Source organism: Tenrec ecaudatus, chromosome 5 (assembly GCF_050624435.1).
Source record: "Tenrec ecaudatus isolate mTenEca1 chromosome 5, mTenEca1.hap1, whole genome shotgun sequence".
Lineage (NCBI taxonomy): Eukaryota > Metazoa > Chordata > Mammalia > Afrosoricida > Tenrecidae > Tenrec > Tenrec ecaudatus.
In genome coordinates this window covers 90,019,007-90,040,521 of record NC_134534.1, presented here as the reverse complement: position 1 = coordinate 90,040,521, position 21,515 = coordinate 90,019,007, and the positions used below count along the sequence as shown (strand labels likewise).

At 42.1% G+C, this 21,515-nt stretch overlaps 1 long non-coding RNA gene, 1 other non-coding gene and 1 pseudogene across 2 annotated transcripts in view; 2 read left to right on the top strand and 1 right to left on the bottom strand.

The window, feature by feature from the left end:
- LOC142448157 (uncharacterized) overlaps positions 1-19,058 on the top strand; it is a 38,762-nt gene extending 19,704 nt beyond the window's left edge. The window contains exons 2-3 of the long non-coding RNA XR_012784506.1: positions 13,164-13,243; positions 15,494-19,058. This is a non-coding gene — a long non-coding RNA (uncharacterized LOC142448157). The remainder of the gene's footprint in view (positions 1-13,163; positions 13,244-15,493) is intronic.
- On the top strand, positions 9,117-9,887 carry LOC142448497 (14-3-3 protein zeta/delta pseudogene; annotated as a pseudogene).
- Positions 19,059-20,963: 1,905 nt separating the features above from the next.
- On the bottom strand, positions 20,964-21,107 carry LOC142449699 (small nucleolar RNA SNORA48). The gene has a single exon (XR_012784818.1). It is a non-coding gene; the product is annotated as a small nucleolar RNA SNORA48 (small nucleolar RNA).
- Between the last annotated feature and the right edge of the window lie 408 nt (positions 21,108-21,515).

Here is a 21,515-nt window from a genome sequence, read left to right as displayed (position 1 = left end):
ATAATCTATATGTTGAGCAATGACACTAGGGAGGCACACACCCCTAGAGCAATCAGCCAACTATGAGGCCCAAAGGGCAGCACTTGATCCAGGACAAACGGCAGCAGCAGGCAGGGTCAGGAAAGGCGGAGGGATGCAGACGGGAACCACAGGAAGCCAGTGAAATAAGCAAGGTTCCATTGTGCAGATTGCAAGAGATGAATAAAATTCTTGGGCAGAAAACTTATTTTCTGTTCACCCAATTCACACAAAAAGTTTTTTTTTTAAATTGGCAGTTGATTATTGTCGTTAGTTATCCCCCAGGAGGTTCCAATTCATAGTGATATAATATAGAAAGACTGTAAAGTATATAAAAATGAAACATTGTCCAATATGTGTCATTTCCAGGGCTTTTAGTTTGTTTGAATCCATGTTTTAATTATTGTTTCAGTTCATCTCATTGAAGGGTTAGCTTGTTTTTGCTCACCCCCTGCTTTACCATCTCTTTTCTGGTGGTTAGTCTTTCCAGCTGACGTGTCCGAAGTAAGGAGTAGAGGGGCTCTCGCCGTCCTTGCTTCTCAAGGGCACCCCAGGGGTATTTTCCCCCTTCAATAGATGTGTTTGTTCTTCTGGCAGTTGGTAGCTTGCTAGGAAAAGGAGGCCTTTAAGGAAGCTTGCCCCTTTCCTACAATAGCACTCTATGAGAACACCAGCCTGCCGTGACATTGTGCACCTGCTCCAGTGGCAGGGAAGGATGCTCACGTGCAGTTCCTTTTTGGCTGGTGTGAACAATCCAAAATAATTGAGTCAGCCTCATGCAACCACTGTTTTGCGTGATGTTGAAGCTCTTTTGAGTGCACAGCCCTATCTGCTCCACTAGGAGGCACCTGGGGCAGGACAGCAAGCAAGGTCACTAACGCCAACTTCTGTAAAGCTACATGGCCCGTACGAAGCATTTCTCCCAGTCCCGGGATCATGGTGAGAAAACATGTGAAAATAGGTGTAGCCTGGAAGAGTCACATCAAGAGGCAGTTTGGGCCAGCAGACTTAGGAAATCAGATTGACCAAAAGAAATAGTTTGGGGGGATTTTCATCTTTTCATTCAAATGAAACTCTTTTCCACTTTTTATCCACTACACCAAAGAATAGAATTAAAAACCCTTTGCTTTAACTGGATTCTGGTGCAAAAAGGAAAAATGAGGAAGTGTCATAAAATTCTAGAAAAAGAGCCTGAGATAATACAGAATTATAACCCCTCCCTTTTTCATCATATACAAGGAGATACCCCAAAATAAAACTCAATGCTCATTTGTTTTGCTTTTTAATGTGAAGGGAATAATGCATTTGGAGTTCATTCCACCAGGTCAAGCTGTTATCAAGCTTTTTAGTTAGAGGTTCTGAAAAGATTGGGTAACAGTGTGCAACAAAAAAGACCTGATTTGTGGCAGACTGGAGCCTGGTTTTGCCACCACGACAATGCACCTGGCTCACACAGCCATCTCAGTGTGCCAGTTTTGGGCAAAAAACAGCATGCCTCTCTTGCCCCACTCACCTTACTCACCTGACCTCACTCTGGGGCTACTTCTTTTCATTTCTGAGAATGAAGAGGGACTTGAAAGGACAGCGATTTGACTACAAAGAAGAGGTGACGGGGAAAAAATGACAGAGGTGTTGTCAGCCATCCAAACAGAGGAGTTTGAAAAATGTTTACAGATGGAATCGCTGATTTGACAAATGTGTTAAGTGTCATGGAGAGTACTTTGAAGATATAACGTTGTTTTGTAAAAAAAAAAAATTAAATACATAGCTTTGAAAAAAATCCATTCTGAAGGGGGGATACCCCCTCATATATATGATCTAAGAACAAACAAAGGTGGCGAGGGTATAGGTTGTGGGGAGGTAGGGATCCCTGGGCGCTCTCCATCTGGCCATAGATTCAGACATCTGTTGGGAAGGGTCCAGCTGATTTTCAGAGTGGCATACAGTGAAATACAGTGCAAAAAGAGATGTTTGGCTTAGTTTGTTGGTCAATGTGGCTTACTCCTGCACCTATCACTGCCTTCTCTAGCCTTGCCTCAAACTAGAGCCCTTACCCTTTCTTCCCACCTGATTGCTTCACTGCCCTGGCTTCTCTTGAAATCTCAGTGTTCATATGAATTTCAATAGCCATCTCATAATTTAAATATTACAATGTAAAACATGATTTCGATTAAAATGATTGAGGACTCCAAAAAGCTTTTGCTTCTGTGAGTTATTTCTCTTAACATTTACTATATTAGAAAGTAAATCCAGGAAACAATGATTCATTTAAAATACCAATAATGAACTCATTCAGCACAAACATGAAACATACATTTTATGAAAGTCGTTGCATTTTTAAAATAAAAAAGCAATAATATTGACAATAATGGCCTTGTCTTGATTTTTTAAATCTCTTTAATGTCTGCTTTATTTTTTCAAGATTTTTTAAATGAATTTTTACTACATTCGATAGTTGAAACCACTCATCAACCACCACCACCACCATAGCTATCCCACTCCCTCACCTGATTTCTCGTCTCTCTAGTAGGGATCTCTAGCCCCCCTTTGACCCAAGTCCGTACTTGTCAACCTTTTAGTCCATTGCTTCATCTCCCCGCCCTTAGTCCCTTCATTGGAAAACTCCAAAATCTGTTTCCTTTGGCAGGAAAGTCTTTTAATCCTTATAGTAATTGTCTCATCCAATATGTGTTTGTGATTGCCTGCCTTCACTCAGGATAACGCCACCAAGGCCATCCATGACACGAGGTGCTTTGTGGTTTCATCGTTTCAAGTGATGCACAGTATAGTGTGTGTGTGTGTGTGTGTGTTTATCAATGTTTCTTATTCCATTCTTCTACTGGTGCAGATTGGGGCTGTTTCCTAAGTCTTGCTAGTACAAACATTGCTGCGATGAACACCTGTGTGCACATATCTGTTCATGTTATGGCATTTACTTATTTGGGGTATATACTTAGCAGATGTATTTCTGGCTCATATTAAATTTCCAGTTGTTTGAGGTAACACTGTATCAATTTCCACAATGGTTGGACACATCTACAAACCACCAACAATGTAGGAGAGTCCCAATCTCTCTGAACCCTCTCCAGAATTTGTTGTTTTCTGGGTTTTTTTAATTGATCTGTCATTGTGAATGTAAGATGAGATCTTATATTTGTTCCTCCCAAATGGCTAGTGATTGTGAACATATTTTATATTTGTTAACCAGTTGAGTGTCAATTTTGGTGTCATGACCTTTGCCCACTTTTTAATTAGAATCCTTCTTCTCTTTTGAAGGTATTGCAATTTTATATAAATTAGTTCCTTGTCTGTTCTGTCATTGCAGAAGATTTTTTCCCAGTCTGTGGGTTGTCTTTTTACTCTTTTAATGAAATCTTTTGATACAAATTAGTGTCTTATTTTTAATAGATCTCAGTCACCTATTTTTATTCCACTCTGCTGCCTTCTTTTTTATGTTTGATAATGTGTTATGCTCTGTAATTGGGCCATTACATATTTCACTTCTTTCTCATTGATGATCTTGATAGATAAATCTGGATTTACATTTAGGTCTTTGATACATCCTGAGTCTGTTTTTGTATATGGGGTAAAATATGGGTCCTGTTTCATTCTTCAGATGGAATTCCAATTTTGCCAGCAGCACCATTTATTAAAAAGATTATCTCTTTGCCAGTTAATATTCTTTGGCTCTTTGTGGAAGGTCAGTTGTTTGTAGGTGGATGAACTTATTTCTGGGCTTCATATTTCATTCTATTTGTCTATTTATGTGTTCTTCTTCTCAAGGAGATCTTGGCTTATTTCAGGCCCTTTCTCTCTCCACATAAATGTAGTCATTAGCTTTTTCCATTTCTTTAAGGAATGGAATTGGGATCTGGATCAGAATTGCATTATAACTATATATTATTACAGGTAGTATTGGCATTTTTTAAACTGCTAATCTGTCCTATTCATGAACATGGAATAGTCTTCCATTTATGTAGGCTTCTTTGGTTTCGTGCAGTAGTATTCTGTAGTTTTCGTCATACAAGTCTTTTGTTTTTCTGATTAGTATTATTCCTAAGTATTTCTGTGCGTGTGTGTGTGTGTGTGTGTGCATGCATATGGCTATTGTAAATGGTGTTTTTCTTAATTTATTTATCAGAGTTCTCTTTGGTATTTTACTGGAATCAATTGATTTTGGTGTGTTAATGTTGTATCCAGCCAGATTGCTGAATCTTTCTACTGTTTCTTTTTTTTTTTAAACAATTTATTGGGGCTCATACAATTCTTATCACAGTTCATACATATACATACATCAATTGTATAAAGCACATCTGTACAGTCTTTGCCCTAATCATTTTATTCTCCTCTTTTCTTTTTTTTACATTTTATTAAGGACTCATACAACTCTTATCACAATCCATACATATACATACATCAATTGTATAAAGCACATCCATACATTCCCTGCCCCAATCATTCTCAAGGCATTTGCTCTCCACTTAAGCCCCTTGCATCAGGTCCACTTTTTTTTCTCCTCCGTCCCCGCTCCCTCCTCCCTCATGTGCCCTTGGTAATTTATACATCGTTATTTTGTCATATCTTGCCCTATCCGGAGTCTCCTTTCCCCCTTCTCTGCTGTCCCTCTCCTAGGGAAGAGGTCACATGTGGATCCCTGTAATCAGTTCCCCCTTTCCAACCCACTCACCCTCCACTCTCCCAGCATCGTCCCTCACACCCTTGGTCCTGAAAGTATCATCCACCCTGGTTCCCTGTACCTCCAGCCCTCATATGTACCAGTGTACAGCCTCTGTCCTATCCAGCCCTGCAAGGTAGAATTCGGATCATGGTAGTTGGGGGGAGGAAGCATCCAGGATCTGGGGGAAAGCTGTGTTCTTCATCGGTACTACCTCGCACCCTAATTAACCCATCTCCTCTCCTAAACCCCTCTATGAGGGGATCTCCATTGGCCGACACTTGGGCCTTGGGTCTCCACTCTGCACTTCCCCCTTCATTTAATATGGTATACACACACACACACACACACACACACACACACACACATATATACATACACACACATATATCTTTTTTTTTTTTTGCATGATGCCTTATACCTGGTACCTTGGCACCTCATGATCGCACTGGCCGGTGTGCTTCTTCCATGTGGGCTTTTTTGCTTCTGAGCTAGATGGCCGCTTGTTCACCTTCAAACCTTTAAGACCCCAGACACTATCTCTTTTGATAGCCGGGCACCATCAGCTTTCTTCACCACATTTGCTTATGCACCCATTTGTCTTCAGCGATCCTATCATGGAGGTGTGCAGTCAATGATATGATTTTTTGTTCTTTGATGCCTGGTAACTTATCCGTTCGGGACCACTCGATCACACAGGCTGGTGTGTTCTTCCATGTGGACTTTGTTGCTTCTGAGCTAGATGGCCGCTTGTTTATCTTCAAGCCTTTAAGACCCCAGTCACTATCTCTCTTGATAGCCAGGCACCATCAGCTTTCTTCACCACATTTACTTGTTTACCCACTTTGGCTCCAGCCGTTGTGTCGGGAGAGTGAGCATCATAGAGTTCCAATTTAATAAAAGAAGGTATTCATGCATTGAGGGAGTGTTTGAGTAGATGCCCAAGGTCCTTCCGCCACCTTAATACTTGACCTATAAATATAGACATATAGATCTATTTCCCCATTCTCCTATATATATTTGCATGTACATGTCTTTGTCTAGACCTCCATGAATGCCCTTTGACTCCTAGCTCTTTCCTCCATCTCCCTTGACTTTCCTCCTGCCCTACTACCATGCTTCGTCGCCACCTGGGCTAGAGTATACCTCTTCTCTAAGCAACCTTACCCTTGATCATTTCCCACCAGGCCTGCCACTCCCCCTTCTCTACTAATTGGGGTCCCATGTTTTTCCCTTGTCCCTGTATTTGTTAACACCACTTCCTTACCCCCTCTACCCCCCCACCCCATGTCCCTCCGGAACTGTCGGTCCCGTTGTTTTTCCTCCAGATAGTTCATCCAGCCTGTCCTATTCAGACAGACCTGTGGAGACACTAACATGCATGAAAACAAGACAGAGGAAAACAAAGCAACAGTATGCAACCAGACAACAAAACAACAAAAACAAACCACTGACAAAGAACAGAACAAAACAGTTCACAAGAGAAAAGCTTGTAGTTAGTTCAGGGATCGTTTGCTGGCCCTTAGGAGCGGTTTCCAGTCCAGTCTGTTGGGGCACCACGCCCTGGCCCCAAAGTCCACTTTCAGCATTCTCTGGGGACCTTGCCACTCCATTCCCTTGCTGTTCCGCTGCACTCCCCCAGTGATTTGCCTCCGTGTGGTGGGATCAGGTCAGGTGCAATTCCCACACTGTGTCTCCGGTGCTGTCCCCTGTATCGCCCTTAGTCACTGATTGGCATCATTTCTCATAGTGGGGCCAGCCATGTTGTTCTCTCTGTGGACTGGCTGCTCTACTCAGGAACATCATCATCACGGCCTGGTGGGCCAAGCTGTGCTCCACTCTCTCCTCCTGCCCCTTCATCTTCTCCCGTGTGCTCTGATCAGATATGTTCATCTCCTGGAGCTGCAGTCAATGTCGTCCTTTGGAACAAATTCTTTTCGGGGGAGGCTTTCTACTGTTTCTAACAATTTTTTGTTTTTTAATCTTTTGGGTTTGTACACATAAAATAATATAATCTGCAAATAGTACAAATTTGACTTCTTTTCTGACCAATTGTATTCCCTTGATTTCTTTCTGTTGTCTAATGGTTCTGCTTAAAACTTGCAGCAGATATTGAATTAGGAGCATTTAAGGATATTGAATTAGGGTCATTTACTGGGGGAATGTTTCCAGATTTTCTCTGTTGAACAAAGTGTTGGTTGCTGAGTTGTCATTTATGGCCTTTATTGTGTTGAGCTATTCCCTTCTATTACTATTTTGTTAAGTGTTTTTATCAGGAATGGATATACTATTCTCAAATGCCTTTTCTGCACTGATTGATATGATCATGTATGTTTTATGCAGGACTGACTAGACTAAAAAATCCAGGGATACTCACATGTGTGTGAGAGAGAGCTTTATATCAAAGAGCAATTGAGAAAACATCCCAGCTTGGTCCAGATAAAATCCATAAGTCCAATACTACACATAAATTCCTCTTCAGACTAGCACAGCCACATCCAGTTGTGCAGAATGCAGGAAAATCACAGGCTGGTGGGTGTAAAGTCATACAGATCTGATGGCAATGGACATATTTCCAGGTCTCTGGCTGCCATCAGTGTGGCTTCAATTGTCTCATAAACAGGAAAGTGAAGCAGAGAGAGAGTGTGGCTCTGCTTCAGGAAGAAAAATAGGAAGTTCCCAAAATCCTCATGAGAAGGCCACACCCACAAGGAAGCATCATCAGACTGTGATCTGATTGGCAGGCTAGACTCCACCCTTACATTTTATTTATCAAGTTGACATAAAATTATGTAACTACCACAATGTGGTTCTTATATTTTCTTTTGTTTCTGTGGTGGATTTTATTAATTGTTTTTCTAATGTTGAACCATCCTTGTGCACCTGGCACCTGGTACGGATCCCATTTGATAATAATTTATTTATTTGTTTGTTTGTTTATGTATATTTTGGAATCTATTGGCCAAGATTCTGTGGATAATTTTTCCAATATATACATAAGGAATTGTGTTAGTCTGGATCTAGTAGAGAAACAAATTCATAGACACTCATATGGGTGCAATGGAGAACTTTATATTAAAGAGAAATTGTATATTAATAAAATATCCCAGCCCAATCCAGATCAAGCCCATAAGTCCGATATTAGCCCATATATCCGATACCAATCTACAAATTCTTCTTCAGACTTACACAACACATGTAATGATGCCAAATGCAGGAAGATCACAGGCCAGTGGGTGAAAGTCTTTTGGATCCAGTGGCGGTGGAAGCATCTCAGCACTTACAGGGGTCTCTATGTGGCTCCTCCAGTTCCAGGACACTGGCTACATCAGCATAGCTCCACGTCTCTGCAGCAGGAAGACAAAGCAGAGAGTGTGTGTTCCACCTCCAGTGAGGATGATAGGAGTTCCCAGAATCCTCAGAAGGTCATGCCTACATAGAAGCCTCATTGGCTATGGCCTGATTGATAGGCTAGCCTCCACCCCTTCGAAGTTGACAGATTATGTAGCTGCCACAGGAATATTGGTCTATAGTTTCCTATTTTTGTAGTGTCTTTGTCTGGTTTTGTTATTGGGGTTATTTTTGCTTTTTAAAATGTGTTCAAGAGTTTGCTATTCTTTTCTATATTCTGCAATTGTTTATGTGGAATTCGTGTTAGCTATTTTGTGAGTGCTTGGTAGAATTACCCTCTCATATCCCACAGGTAGTGTACCCTTTAAATTGAGGCACAGAACAAGCAAGTTAGCCACACACTGGTCTGATGATTAAAGAGTGAGAGACAAGAAAGGCGAGGCTCCCCGATCCATTTATCTCTCCACCCTTCAATTAATCCCACTTGTGTTTATATCGGCCAGACTGGCACAATAAACTATTTCAAAATCTTTACCACAATTTATACACAACAAAAACATTCACCAATTCAACAACTTCTATATGAACTATAATTATCTTTACAATGCGCTCTGTGAACAAAGCTGTTCACCAGAGGCTTAATTTATGTGTGGACCCTGGGAATGGAAACGTCATCCATAGCGTTCTGAAAACCAAACTCTGATATGATTCTCTCCTTTGGATTATATTATTTACAATCCTTGGATTACCCAGGCTGGTGAACTTGTTCCAGTGTATTTAGTTGATGCCTCACTTTATTGGCTGTTTGTTTGAAGAAAAGCCTTTAAGACTCCAGATACTATTCTTTCTGATAGTCAGGCACCACTTAATTTCTTCACCCCACTTTCTATAGCACCCATATTTTCAGTAATCTCTTTATGAGGGCAAGCATCGAGCTTGCCATGTCAGAAGAACTAATTGTTCCGCCTGCAAACAGTGAGATTCAGGGAAAGTCTCAGCTGTGCTGCTATCCAGAGGATGCTAAGCCCCTGACCACCTGCTGCCACCCATTTTGGACACAGAACATCCAGTCATGGATAAAAAAGAGCTGCTACAAAAGGCCAAAATAGCCGAGCAGACTGAAAGATACAATAACATGGCAGTCTGCATAAGGTCTGTAACTGAGCGAGGATCTCAATTATCCAGTTAGAAGAGGAAACTCCTCCTGGTTGCTTATATAAATGTTGTAGAAGTCCAGAGGCCATCTTGGAAGGTTGTCTCAAGTATTGAGCAAAAGGTGGAAGGTGTTGAGAAAAACAGCAGACAGATCAAGAATACAGAGAGAAAATTGAGTCTGAGCTAAGGGATATCTGCAATGATGCATTATCTCGTTTGGAAAAATTATTGGTCCCCAATGCTTAACTAGCAAAGCAAATTCTTCTACTTGAAAATGAAAGGAGACTTCGTTACTTGGCCGAGTTGCTGCTGGTGATGAAGAGAAAGGGATTGCGGGTCAGTCAGAACAATCACACCAAAAAGCTTTTGAAATCAGCACAAAAGAAATACAGCCAAGGCATCCTATGAGATAGATTGGGTCTAGCCCTCAATTTCTCTGTATTCTACTACGAGATTCTGAACTCCCCAGAGAAAGCAAGCTCTCTTGCAAAGACAGTTTTCGATGAAGCCATTGCTGAACTTGATATGTGAAATGAAAAGTCATACAAACAGAACACTGATAAGGCAGTTCCTTAGAGACAAATTGATATTGTGGGCATCGGATATCCATGGAGATGAAGCTGAAGCAGGAGAGGAGGGGAAAATTAACTGGCGTTCTAACTTTTGTCTGCCTCATTCTAATATTTAAACAGTAGATCATTTGTTATCCATGCTGTCCCACAAACAGGTTTTTTTTGTGTTTACAATATGACAGGTTTATGTTACTTCTATTTGTATTTTATATTTCCTATATGGTTTTGATGTTTAATATGAGGGGAGTATAGTCAGTTAACATTTAGAGAGTTACTTATTTTCATCTTGACATGGCCATGATGGGGATGTTGAACTTTTGCACAAGGGCCAGTGTTAAAATGTATTTAGTGTCTAATCAAAGAAAACTACCTACATGATGCTTTGGTTTGGGAGGGTTAAAAGGGATAATTGACTCTGATCACTGGTGCAGGTATTGTGGGTACTTTAAGGTTTGGAGCAATTAAGAAGGTAGTGCTAGAAATAGATTTCCCGTGGATAGTACATAATAAACCATATGTATCTATGAAAATGTAATCTCAATGTAGACACCTTTGCCTACAGCTGCAAAAGTGTTCCGTTAGACAAAGTTTGATGGGGTACCAGGCCCCAACAGGCAAAGGGGTCCTCAGGAGTGACTTTGCAATTATGGAAAATAATATAGAAAGACAGAAGGACACAGGGGCTGCTCTGGATAGTGGGTCCAAGAGAGAGAGAGAGAGCTAATGCATTCTCAAACAAGCTTATATCATCTTGGGGCATGCAAGCCATATCATTCACATACCTAACATGAAGGGGAGTTACTAGAGGTGCACATGTGACAGGAAGGTACATACATAACAAGGTGGGCATCTCCTAGAGTTAAGATGGCTTAACTTTAGGTGTCTTGGAGCTCTTCTCCAAGTGAACAATCTATAATTCTTATCAGAAGGGAGTGGTCCATACTTAAGGTGGGACAGACAAGAGGGTCTGATTGCTCTGGAGCCTACTAGAGAACATCCATGTGTTTAATAGAAACATCTGTAAGCAACCTATTATCGGGGGAGATTGTGGGGATGATTTTTAGTCAGGAGTATGTGACTGGGATTCATCTCCAACTCATAAATGGGAAAGCCTTCCCCCTCCACCTTCTACTTCCCAGACTCTTAACACACAATTATATCGATGTGAAAGAGAGGGGCCAGAGTGGATACCCAAAGCCCATCTGTTGATAATTGACTGGAGACACATGAAAGGGACGATTCATTCAGGGTGCAGCATAGCACCGATGAAACACAATATTCCTCTAGTTCAGTGGTTCTCAACCTGTGGGTCATGACACCTTTGGGGAATCCAACGACCCTTTCACAGGGGTCGCCCAAGACCATCAGAAGATACATATTTCCTATGGTCTGAGCAACCGAGATACCACTCCTCTATTCATCTCCAGGTGGGTCTGCCCACATGCAGATATGCTCACATGCAAGTTCCTGGTGTGAAGGCTGTTACCCATGCTACATCATGCTTCAAGACAAAATTTCATTTATTTACTAGAGATAAATATTTCACAATATATAATTACATAGTGTTTTTGTGATTCATCACTATGCTTTAATTATGTTCAAATTGTAACAATGAAAATACATCTGCATATCAGATATTTACATTATGTTTCATAACAGTAGCAAAATTACAGTTATGAAGTAGCAATGAAAATAACTTTATGGTTGGTGGTCACCACAACATGAGGAACTGTATTAAAGAGTCGCGGCATTAGGAAGGTTGGGAACCACTGCGCTGGTTCTTTAATGCTTCCTCCCCCTACTATCAAGACCCCAGTCCGACCTCACAAATCCTGCTAGAAGGGAGTATGTACCTTGGTACAGATAAGAGCTGTGGACACACAGAATCCAGAACAGATAAACTCCTCAGAAACAGTAATGGGAGAAGTGGTTCCATGAGGGTACAGGGAGGGCTGAGGAGAGGGTATGTGTGTGTAAGGGGAGTAAATGGGAACTGATAGCAAGGATGGATATATAAATGCCCCTGCAGAAATGTAGATGAAGGGATACAGCGGTAGGTGTAAGATATAAAAAATATACATATCTAATTTATTTGGGGTTCATAAGGGTGATGTGGGGCAGGGGAGAGAAGCTAATATCAAAGTGCTCAAGTAGAAAGATAATGTTTTGAAAATGATGGCTACATATGTACAAGTTCCCTTGATATAATTGATTTATGGATTATTATAACATCTGTAAGAACCCTCAATAAAATGATTTAATATAAAAACAAAATCAATAAAGATACAGTAAAAATGAATTGCTTGTTGTTCATTACTTTGCGTATATCAAGTACAGTAGTAAAACTTTTAACTTTTTTTAGGTTCTTTACTTCTGTGATTTTTTTCCTTTTTTATTTTTGTAAGAATGTTACACTGGGCAATGCTTTATTGGGTTGTGTACAGGAGTCCCTATGAGTTTTAATCAACTCCATGGCACCTATCAACAACAGCAATAGGCCAAATATTGAACAATGCTGGAAACATGAAAGCACATGGAAGAAATGCAGACTCACTCTACGCAAAATAATTAGTTGACATTGAACCATTTCAAAAGGCAGCATATGATAAAGAATTGATGATATTAAAGGAAGAAACCAGGTGCCTTGAGGGCGTAGAGTTTATGCCTTCGGTATTCTAGTTGCAAGGTTAGCAGTTTGAAGCCACCAGCCTGCTCCTGCTAGGGAGGTTTTCTGTAGCCGTAGGTGCCATCAAGTGGGTTTCTACTCATAGTGACCACATACACAACAGAGTGAAACACTGCCTAGTTCTGCCCCATCCCCACAATTATTCTTTAAAAAAATTTTTTTATTAAGGACTCATACAAATCATCACAATCCATACATACATAAATTGTGTAAAGCACATCTGTACATTCTTTGCCCTCATCATTTTCAAAGCATTTGCTCTCCACTTAAGCCCTTTGCATCAGGTCCTCCTTTTTCCTCCCTCCCCCTACTCCCCCCTCCCTCATGAGTCCTTGATTATAAATTATTATTTTGTCATATCTTGCCCTGTCAGATGTCTCCCTTCACCCCCTTTTCTGTTGTCCGTCCCCCGGGGAGGAGGTCACATGTAGATCCTTGTAATCGGTTCCCTCTTTCCAACCCACTCACCCCCTACCCTCCCAGTATCACCACTCACACCCCTGGTCTGGAAGGTATCATCTGTCCTGGATTCCCTGTACCTCCAGCTCCTATCTGCACCAGTGTATATCCTCTGCTCTATCCAGACTTGCAAGGTAGAATTCAGATCATGATAGATGGTGGGGGAGAAAGCATTCAGGAACTGGTGGAAAGCTGTATTCTTCATCGGTGCTACATCACACCCTGACTGATTCATCTCTTCCCGTAGACCCCTCTGCAAATGGATCTCCAGTGGCCGACAAATGGACTTTGGGTCTCCACTCTGCACTTCCCCCTTCATTCACTCTGGTAAGATTTTTTTTTTTCTGATGATGCCTTATACCTGATCCGTTCGACACCTCATGATCTCACAGGCTGGTGGGCTTCTTCCATGTGGGTTTTGTTGCTTTTAAGCTAGATGGCCGCTTGTTCACCTTCAAGCCTTTAAGACCCCAGACATTATCTCTTTTGATAGCCAGGCACCATCAGCTTTCTTTGCCACAGTTGCTTATGTACCCGTTTGTCTTCGGCAATCATATCATGGAGGTGTGCAGCCAATGATATGATTTTTTGTTCTTTGATGCTTGATAACTGATCCCTTTGGAACCACGTGATCACACAGGCTGGTGTGTTCTTCCATGTGGGCTTTGTTGCTTCTGAGCTAGATGGCCGCCTGTTACCTTCAAGCCTTTAAGACCCCAGACACTATCTCTTTTGATAGCCGGGCACCATCAGCTTTCTTCACCACATTTACTTGTTCACCTGCTTTGGCTTCAGCAGTTGTGTCGGGAGGGTGAGCATCATAGAATGCCAATTTAATAGAAGAAAGTATTCATGCATTGAGGGAGTACTTGAGTACAGGCCCAAGGTCCTTCCGCTAACTTAATACTAAATCTATAAATATAGGCACATAGATATATTTCCCCATCCTCATATATATTTGCATATGTACATGTCTTTGTCTAGACCTCTATAAATGCCCATTGCCTCCTAGCTCTTTCCTCTATTTCCCTTGACTTTCCTCCTGTCCCACTATCATGCTCCGTCCCCACCTGGGTTTCAGCTATACCTCCTTGTTACTTTACCATTGATCATTCCCACACCCACCTCACCACCAATTTGGATCTCTTGTTGTTCCTGTATCCCTGGGTTTGTTAACACCACTTCCTTACCCACCCACCCCCTATCCCACATCCCTCCATAACTGTTGGTCCCATTGTTTTTCCTCCAGATAGTTCATCCAGCCTGTCTTATTTAGACAGACCTGCGGAGATAATAACATGCACAAAAACAAGACAGAGCCACACCAAGCAACAGTATACAACAAAACAACAACAAACCACTGACAAAGCACAAAACAAAACACAACAAGAAAGAAAAGCTTGTAGTTAGTTCAAGGATTGTTTGTTGGCCTTTAGGAGTGTTTTCCAGTCCAATCTGTTAGGATACCACACCCTGACCCCAAAGTCCACTTTCAGGATTCCCTGGGGAACTTGCCGCTCCATTCCCTTGCTGTTCCACTGCACTCCCCCAGTGCTTTGCCTAGGTGTGGTGGGATCAGATCAGGTGCAATTCTCACACTGTGTCTCCGGTGCTGTCCCCTGCAGGGCCATGGGTCAGTGGGGCTGTCATATCTCATAGTGGGGCTGGCCATGTGGTCCTCTGTGGACTGGCTGCTCTAATTGGGGTCATCATCCTCAAGGCCTGGTGGGTCAGGATGTGCTTCACTTTCTCCTACTCCCCCTTTATCTGCTCCGTGTGTCCCAATCAGATAATGTCCCTCTCCCAGAGCTGCAGATTCAATGTTGTCCTTTGATGTAAATTCTTCTGGGGGGAGGGGAAGGCATCCACTTAATATATGGTACTGGGGACAGCCTCCCAGACCTCTCCACTGGTTCCCTACTCCACGCTGGGATATTGCATTCACACCTTGAGGCACTGGGTTGAAGTCTGGTCCCTCTTTCCCTGTGGAGATATAAACAATACCCTCCCCTTGGGTGGGTTAGTGCCCCATGCCCCTGCTCCCCTTTTCTTCCTTATATTCATCCTTTTTTTTCCTTTCCCCATCTCCTCCCCAGTTGTCTACCATGTACATCCCTGGATTTGATCTGGTCTCTGCCATACTACACGGTCCTCACCCCAAGAATGTTTGTACACAGTAGCTTTTTCCCTGTGCCCCTTTTGCACTTTTTTAATACCTACCTCAGAGGCTCATGTTGTACTTGTCCTTTTGTGCCTGACTTACTTCGCTTAGCATGATTTCCTCCAGTTCTTCCCATGCCGCTATGAACTTCATACATTCATCGCTGCTTTTTAGTGATGCGTAGTCCTCCATTGTATGTATATACCACAGTTTTAAAATCTAATCATCAGTTGATGGAAATTTGGGTTGCTTCCAACTCCTTGCAATTGTGAACTGTGCCGCAATGAACATTGGAGCACAGATGTCTACATTGGAGCACAGATGTCTGGTCTTGGTTTGTTCCTTGCCACTTCTGGGTATATGCCTAGTAGGGGGATTGCTGGGTCATATGGTAACTCTATTTCCATCTGTTTTAGGTATCGCCAGATTGATTTCCATAGTGGCTGTACGTACTTACAGGCCCACCAGCAGTGGATGAGAGTTCCTGTCTCCTCACAGCCCCTCCAACACTTGTTGCTTTCTGATTTTTTGTATTGGGCTACCTTTGAGGGTGTTAGGTGGTACCTCATTGTTGTTTTAATTTGCATTTCTCTTATGGCTAAAGATCGGGAACATTTCCCCATATGTTTGTTGGCCATTCGGATTTCTGCCCCTGTGAAACTTCTGTTCAAGTCCTTTGCCCACCTCTCAAGTGGCCGATCATTTTTTTTATTTTTGGAAGATAGCAGAGTATTGTAGATTTTAGTAATAAGGCCTTTGTCTGATGTGTCATTGTTAAAGATGTTTTCCCATTCGGTGGGCTCTCTTATTACTCTCTTGGTGAATTCTTTCAATGTACACAGGTGTTTTATCTTCAGTATATCCTATTTGTCAGTTTGTGCCTCCTCTGTGTTTGTGTCCTTCCCTATTTCTGATAACCAATGTATTCCCTGTGCCAAAATTCTCAAGTTGGTCCCAATTCCTTAATTGATGGTCCTAATAGTTTGGGGTTTAACTTCAAGGTCTGAAATCCGCCTTAAATTTATTCTTGTGCATTGTGTGAGATAAGGGTCTTGCTTCATGTTTCTGCAGGTAAATATCCACTTTTCTAGCACCACTTGTTAAAGAGGGCATCTGCTTCCATTTGATATTTTTGGGGCCCTTATCAAAGATCAGTTGTCTGTATGCTCATTATTTTATTTCTGGGTTTTCAGTTCTTTTCCATTGGTCTGAGTATCTGTCATTGTACCAATACCATGCAGTTTTGACAACTGTGGCTGTATAGTATGTGCTAAAGTCAGGTAAAGCAAGCCCTCCCACGGTGTCCTTCTTCTTGAGGAGTTTGCTGCTAATTCTGGACTTCTTCCTTCTTTGATCTCCTCTTCTGTGGTCTTATCCGATGTGTATAACAGTCCGATGGATTTCTGTTGGTTGATCTTGTATCCTGCCACTGTGCCAAACTCCTTTATTGCTTCCAGTACACCCCTTGTGCAACTTTTGGGATTTTCCATATATAAAATCATATCATCTGCAAATACGATAATTTCACCTCTTCCTTCCCCAGATGAATACCTTTGATGTCTCTTCTTTGCCTTATGCTCTTAGCTAAAACCTCCAGCACAATATTAAATAAGAGTGGGGACATGGGGCATCCTTGTCTGGTTCCCTTTTTCAGTGGGATTGTGTTAGTCTTTTCTCCATTGACTATGACTTTGGCTGTTGGTTTTTCATATATAGCTTGTATTGTCTTGAGGAACTTTCCTTCCATTCCTATCTTCTCAAGTGTCTTAAACAGGAATTGGTGTTAGATGTTGTCAATGCTTTTTCTGCATCTATTGATATTATCATGTGGTTCTTATAGTTTTTCATGTCAATGTGATGAATAATAGGCCATCTAGAGCAAGCAGTCACCACTGTTTATCCCACAACAAATAGGGCCCACTCCCTTCTGATAAGGATAGTAGTAGTTGTCTGTTTCCTTGTAGGGGACCCCAGAGCAGTCAAACCCACCCAAGGATGACTAAGGCCAGGCTGCCATCTTGAATCTAGGATCTGCCCATCTTGTCACATGTATGCCCCCAATCCCTCCTCTTCCTATTGTGTGTATGCCCCTAGACCATTGCTGTATTACCTATAGCACAACCTCTTCCTGTGATGTATGTCCTCACCTGTATTAGGGGGCTTGCATGTCCCCAGAGAAGATAAAAAACCTGGGCTAGCATTAAATAGCACTCTCTCCCACCATGTGGACCATCAAGCGGGGCTGAGGTGAGCATGCTACCATGAATTACGTCTGACTCCATTTATTTCAATACTTCACTTCTATCTCTCATGCTCTCTATAACTTTACTATGATCTTTACTTATTATTGATGTACAATTTTGCCTACTGGACCCGTAATGACGTGTTAGGGGCTGGCTTCCCCTGACAGAAATCAAGGATGTTACTTTGAGGACACAGTGTGCCTGACCCAAACTAGGATATTTTCAATTGCCTCATAGGTGTGTGAAAGTTGGATATTGACTAAGTAAGATGGAAGAAGAATTGGCGCATTTAAATTACGGTGCTAATGAAGAACATTGAAAGTCCCATGGACTGCCAAAAGAACAAACAAATCTCTTTTGGAAGAAGTACAATCTGTGTACCCCTTTGAGGCAAGAATGGCGAGACTTCTCACACACTTTGGACATATTGTCAGGAAAGACCAGTCCTTGGAGAAAGACATTATGTGGGGTACCAGCTTCTACAATCACATGGGGTCCAAGGGGTGGTTGTGTAATTGAGGGGTAAAATTAAAGAGACATCAGACAAGATAAGACATGTGATTGCTCACCTCCCAGACAGCCATGACTTCAGCAGCCAGGTCCATGCAGAGAGAGAATATATTTCTAACCAAGGCTAATATACACTCCGACTTACACAACCCCTCTAATTATAGGTAACCACATGCCTGACAGGAAGGGGTTGCACAATAGGCATACATGCAACAGGAAGGGGATGAGCTAGGAGTATACACGCAATAGGAAGGGGAGGCACTAGGAGCATACATGTGACAGGAAGATGTACATGTAACAAGATGGCAGACTCTAGGGTCAAGATGGCAGTTTGACCTTGGTCATCTCTGAGCTGGCTTGACCTTAGTGTCTTTGGGTCTTCCTTCATGGGAACAATCCATTATCCTTATCAGAAGGGAGTGGGCTCTACTTACAGTGGGACAGACTATAGATGACTTTAGATGGCTTTAGGCAGACATCCTTTAAGCAGTTGCCCTCCAAGTGTATAGTCAGTGCCTCAGGTGTGGTAGATATTATGGGAGGACAACCTGAGAAATAACTTTTCTGTTTCCCACAGCCATTATACTTTGGAAAGTAGCTGAGTATCAAAAAGGAGGAAGACCTTTGGCAAGATTGAGGCAGACTACCCCAGAAATTCCATTTTGTCAACTGCTAGATGACCTTCCTGGTCCCCCTCTCTTCTCAGAAATCCCCAGTAGTGACTGATTTTAGAATGTACTCTTATGTTCCCAGGATCAGGACATTATAATTAATTTTAATTTTTCTTTTTAAATTTATTTTTTTAATAATTCATTTTATTGGGGACTCTTACAGCTCTTATAACAATTCATACATCAATCGTATCAAGCATATTTGTACATATATTGTTATCATTTCCAAAACATTTTTTTCTCCTTGGGCTCTTGTAATTATTCTTTAATATCACTCCTTTTGATTATTCTTCTTGATTATTGTTTATATTGTTCCCTTTGATGTTGTAATCTGAATGGTGTAATGGATCTTATTATTCCTATTTTGTTAACCAGGGTGTCATAAGCAATCTTGCTATTGTGGGGTTTGTTTTTGTAATACATGTACCCTGCAATGCTTACTTGCGCTTTCTGAAGTTTCAATTAACCCATTAATTTTGCTTTCTACTTTTGTCACATGCTTGCTTAAGTCCTTGATAAATGGGTTTTTGCCTTTATAGGCTCACTGAGATTTCCACTTGGGGCTGCTGTGAAGGGAAACACTGTGTTTCCTGGTAGCCCACCTAGCTGAATAAAGACTATTCTAAATTTCAAGACATTATTGTGTCAGTCATTTACTTGAAATGCAACAAGACGAATTGACACAGTGGTTATATCAATGGACTCAAAGGAACAATTACAGGGATGGCACAGGACTGAGCAGTATTTCATTCTGTTGAAGATAGTGTCTGTGAGTCAGAACCAAGTCGACTGTGTCTAACAACATCCTCTGGCAGTCATATCTGATCATGAACATTTCTCTTTGTACTAAATATGAATATTAAAGTGAAAAATTTAGGGACTTGGGTCACATATTATCAATTAGGCACAAGCACATTTGTAATGGAGTAAGACTTGGCCCTTTGCAGACATGTTGGGTGGAATGAAGAATCTGATCATACTATTTTCTCCAAGACATTGTTCCCAGGTAGTCTGCTTTACCATAAATCAGGATCAGAAAATGTTAAAGTACCTTTGTTCCCAGTCAGTCATTTGGCCTCTTGGTCTCTGCTCTGCTTGGACAACTGCCACAACATTCCTCTGGTGATAACAAATGCCCTGAGGGCAGCCACTCTGCAAGTCAGCCATCCGCTCAAAGCCACTCTGCCTTACTTGTTCTGTGGGCCAAGAAGTCATCTGCGCTGTCTTATGATTGCTACTGCCACCATAGCTCCTTCATAATGGTCTCTCCTGCCACCAATTTTCCACACAGGGATCTCAGACAAGCATGGCTCCTCCTTCTGCTAGTCATTTAATTGTCTTCTGAGATGACTCCCTTATATCCAAGGGAATGGCAAACTGACCAACCCCTCCTTAGAGTTTTCTACATCTTATTTGCATGCTCCTACCCAGTTACTTTGTGGGAGTTATAAAGACCCTGGACAGACAAGTCATACCAAGTAATCTCATTTCAATGCACTTCCTTAGAGATAGTTTCCACTTGAGTACCTATTGGCCTGCCACCATCTAACTGGTCCAGGGTCAAGTCATCCCTGCAGTCGCACAGTGCTTTGATTCCCATGTGCAGATGCCAGTTTATGAGCAGTATAAACTGAGCTATGCATTGTCAGTGGAAAAGGGAATCTCACTTGCCTGAAAGCCTGATCCAATTGATACAGCTCATCAGAAGAGAATAAGAAGTACCACAGCAACTTGGTACACAGTTTACACACAGAGAGGTATGCTTACATATTCCCATAAGCTGAGGGGAACTGTAGCTGAAATTGGATCAACCAGGTCCTGATTTGTGATCCACCAGACAAAGGCATCAGATGCAGCCTGATCCCCAGCTTTCCACTGTGAATGAAGTAGGAGGTGTGCCTCCGACAACCTAAAGTAGAATCTCAGCTCAATCCTACAAACCAGTAGATCTTCCTGAAAGTGGAGAGTTACTCAGCTGAGTTTAGAACCCCACTATGGCCATTAGTTGGTGAATGGGACTTGTGACAGGACCCTCTGGGTTTTTAACAAAGCCTACCCAAGGAAGAGATCAAACTAATAGGGAATAAATTGGAAATCTAGCAGAGATTAGGACTGGGGCATGCAGAGGCCAGAGTTCACGTGTCCTCTGGAAGGAGACTACTGAGAGGGTTTGTCAGTTTTGGCTCTGAAAAACCAAAACTATGTAAGCAGACCAATGTTTATGGTATTACAGCCTGGGCGCAAGAGTTCTCTGCACCATAATTGCTACTGGTTCCCCTAGAGTGTACTTTAGCACAGAGGACTCAGGTCTGTCCTACCCTAAACTTTGTATGTGATGAACATAGGATGCTTTGGTTTATGCTCAGAGCTGTAGGTACTACTGGTGTGAAGTTCAGCACTAGGCTGTCATCCACGAAAGAACTAGAAAACCCCACAGCCACGGTTTTTTGGTTTTGTTTTTTTAAAGTGCCCTAGGCATGAAACAGCTCTGGCCACAAGCTAGGCATCAAGCTAGGATGAACAAAGGCCTGCCAGTCTGCTCTGCCCCTGACTGATATAAGAGCACCACCACCAATCAGGTGTCTCTTTGCCCATAGCCAGGGAATACCCATGGGGTTTGGAAGAATCCAGTGGTAAGCTGTGCTTGCGCTTCTGCGCGGGGGCATGGGCATGCACACACACACACACACACACACACACACACCAGCAGAAACGAGTTAAACCAAAGTTTCATTAATGCATAGGATCACTTCAAAAGAAAATAAGTGGGTCCTTCTCTTGAGATGAGAAGGACTCCTTACAAATGGAAATAAGATATGCTTCACACCAGAAGCAAAGTGGGGTCCCTTTCTCAAGTTAAGAGACATTTTCTAGGAGAAAGCTTCTCATTTGAGAGTGGCAATGCCTGGAGGGTGGAGAGAATGTAGGGTAGAAAGGGGGAACTGATTACAAGAATCTACGTATAGCCTCCTCCCGGGGGGAGGGATAGCAGAGAAGGAGGCGGGGGGAGACGT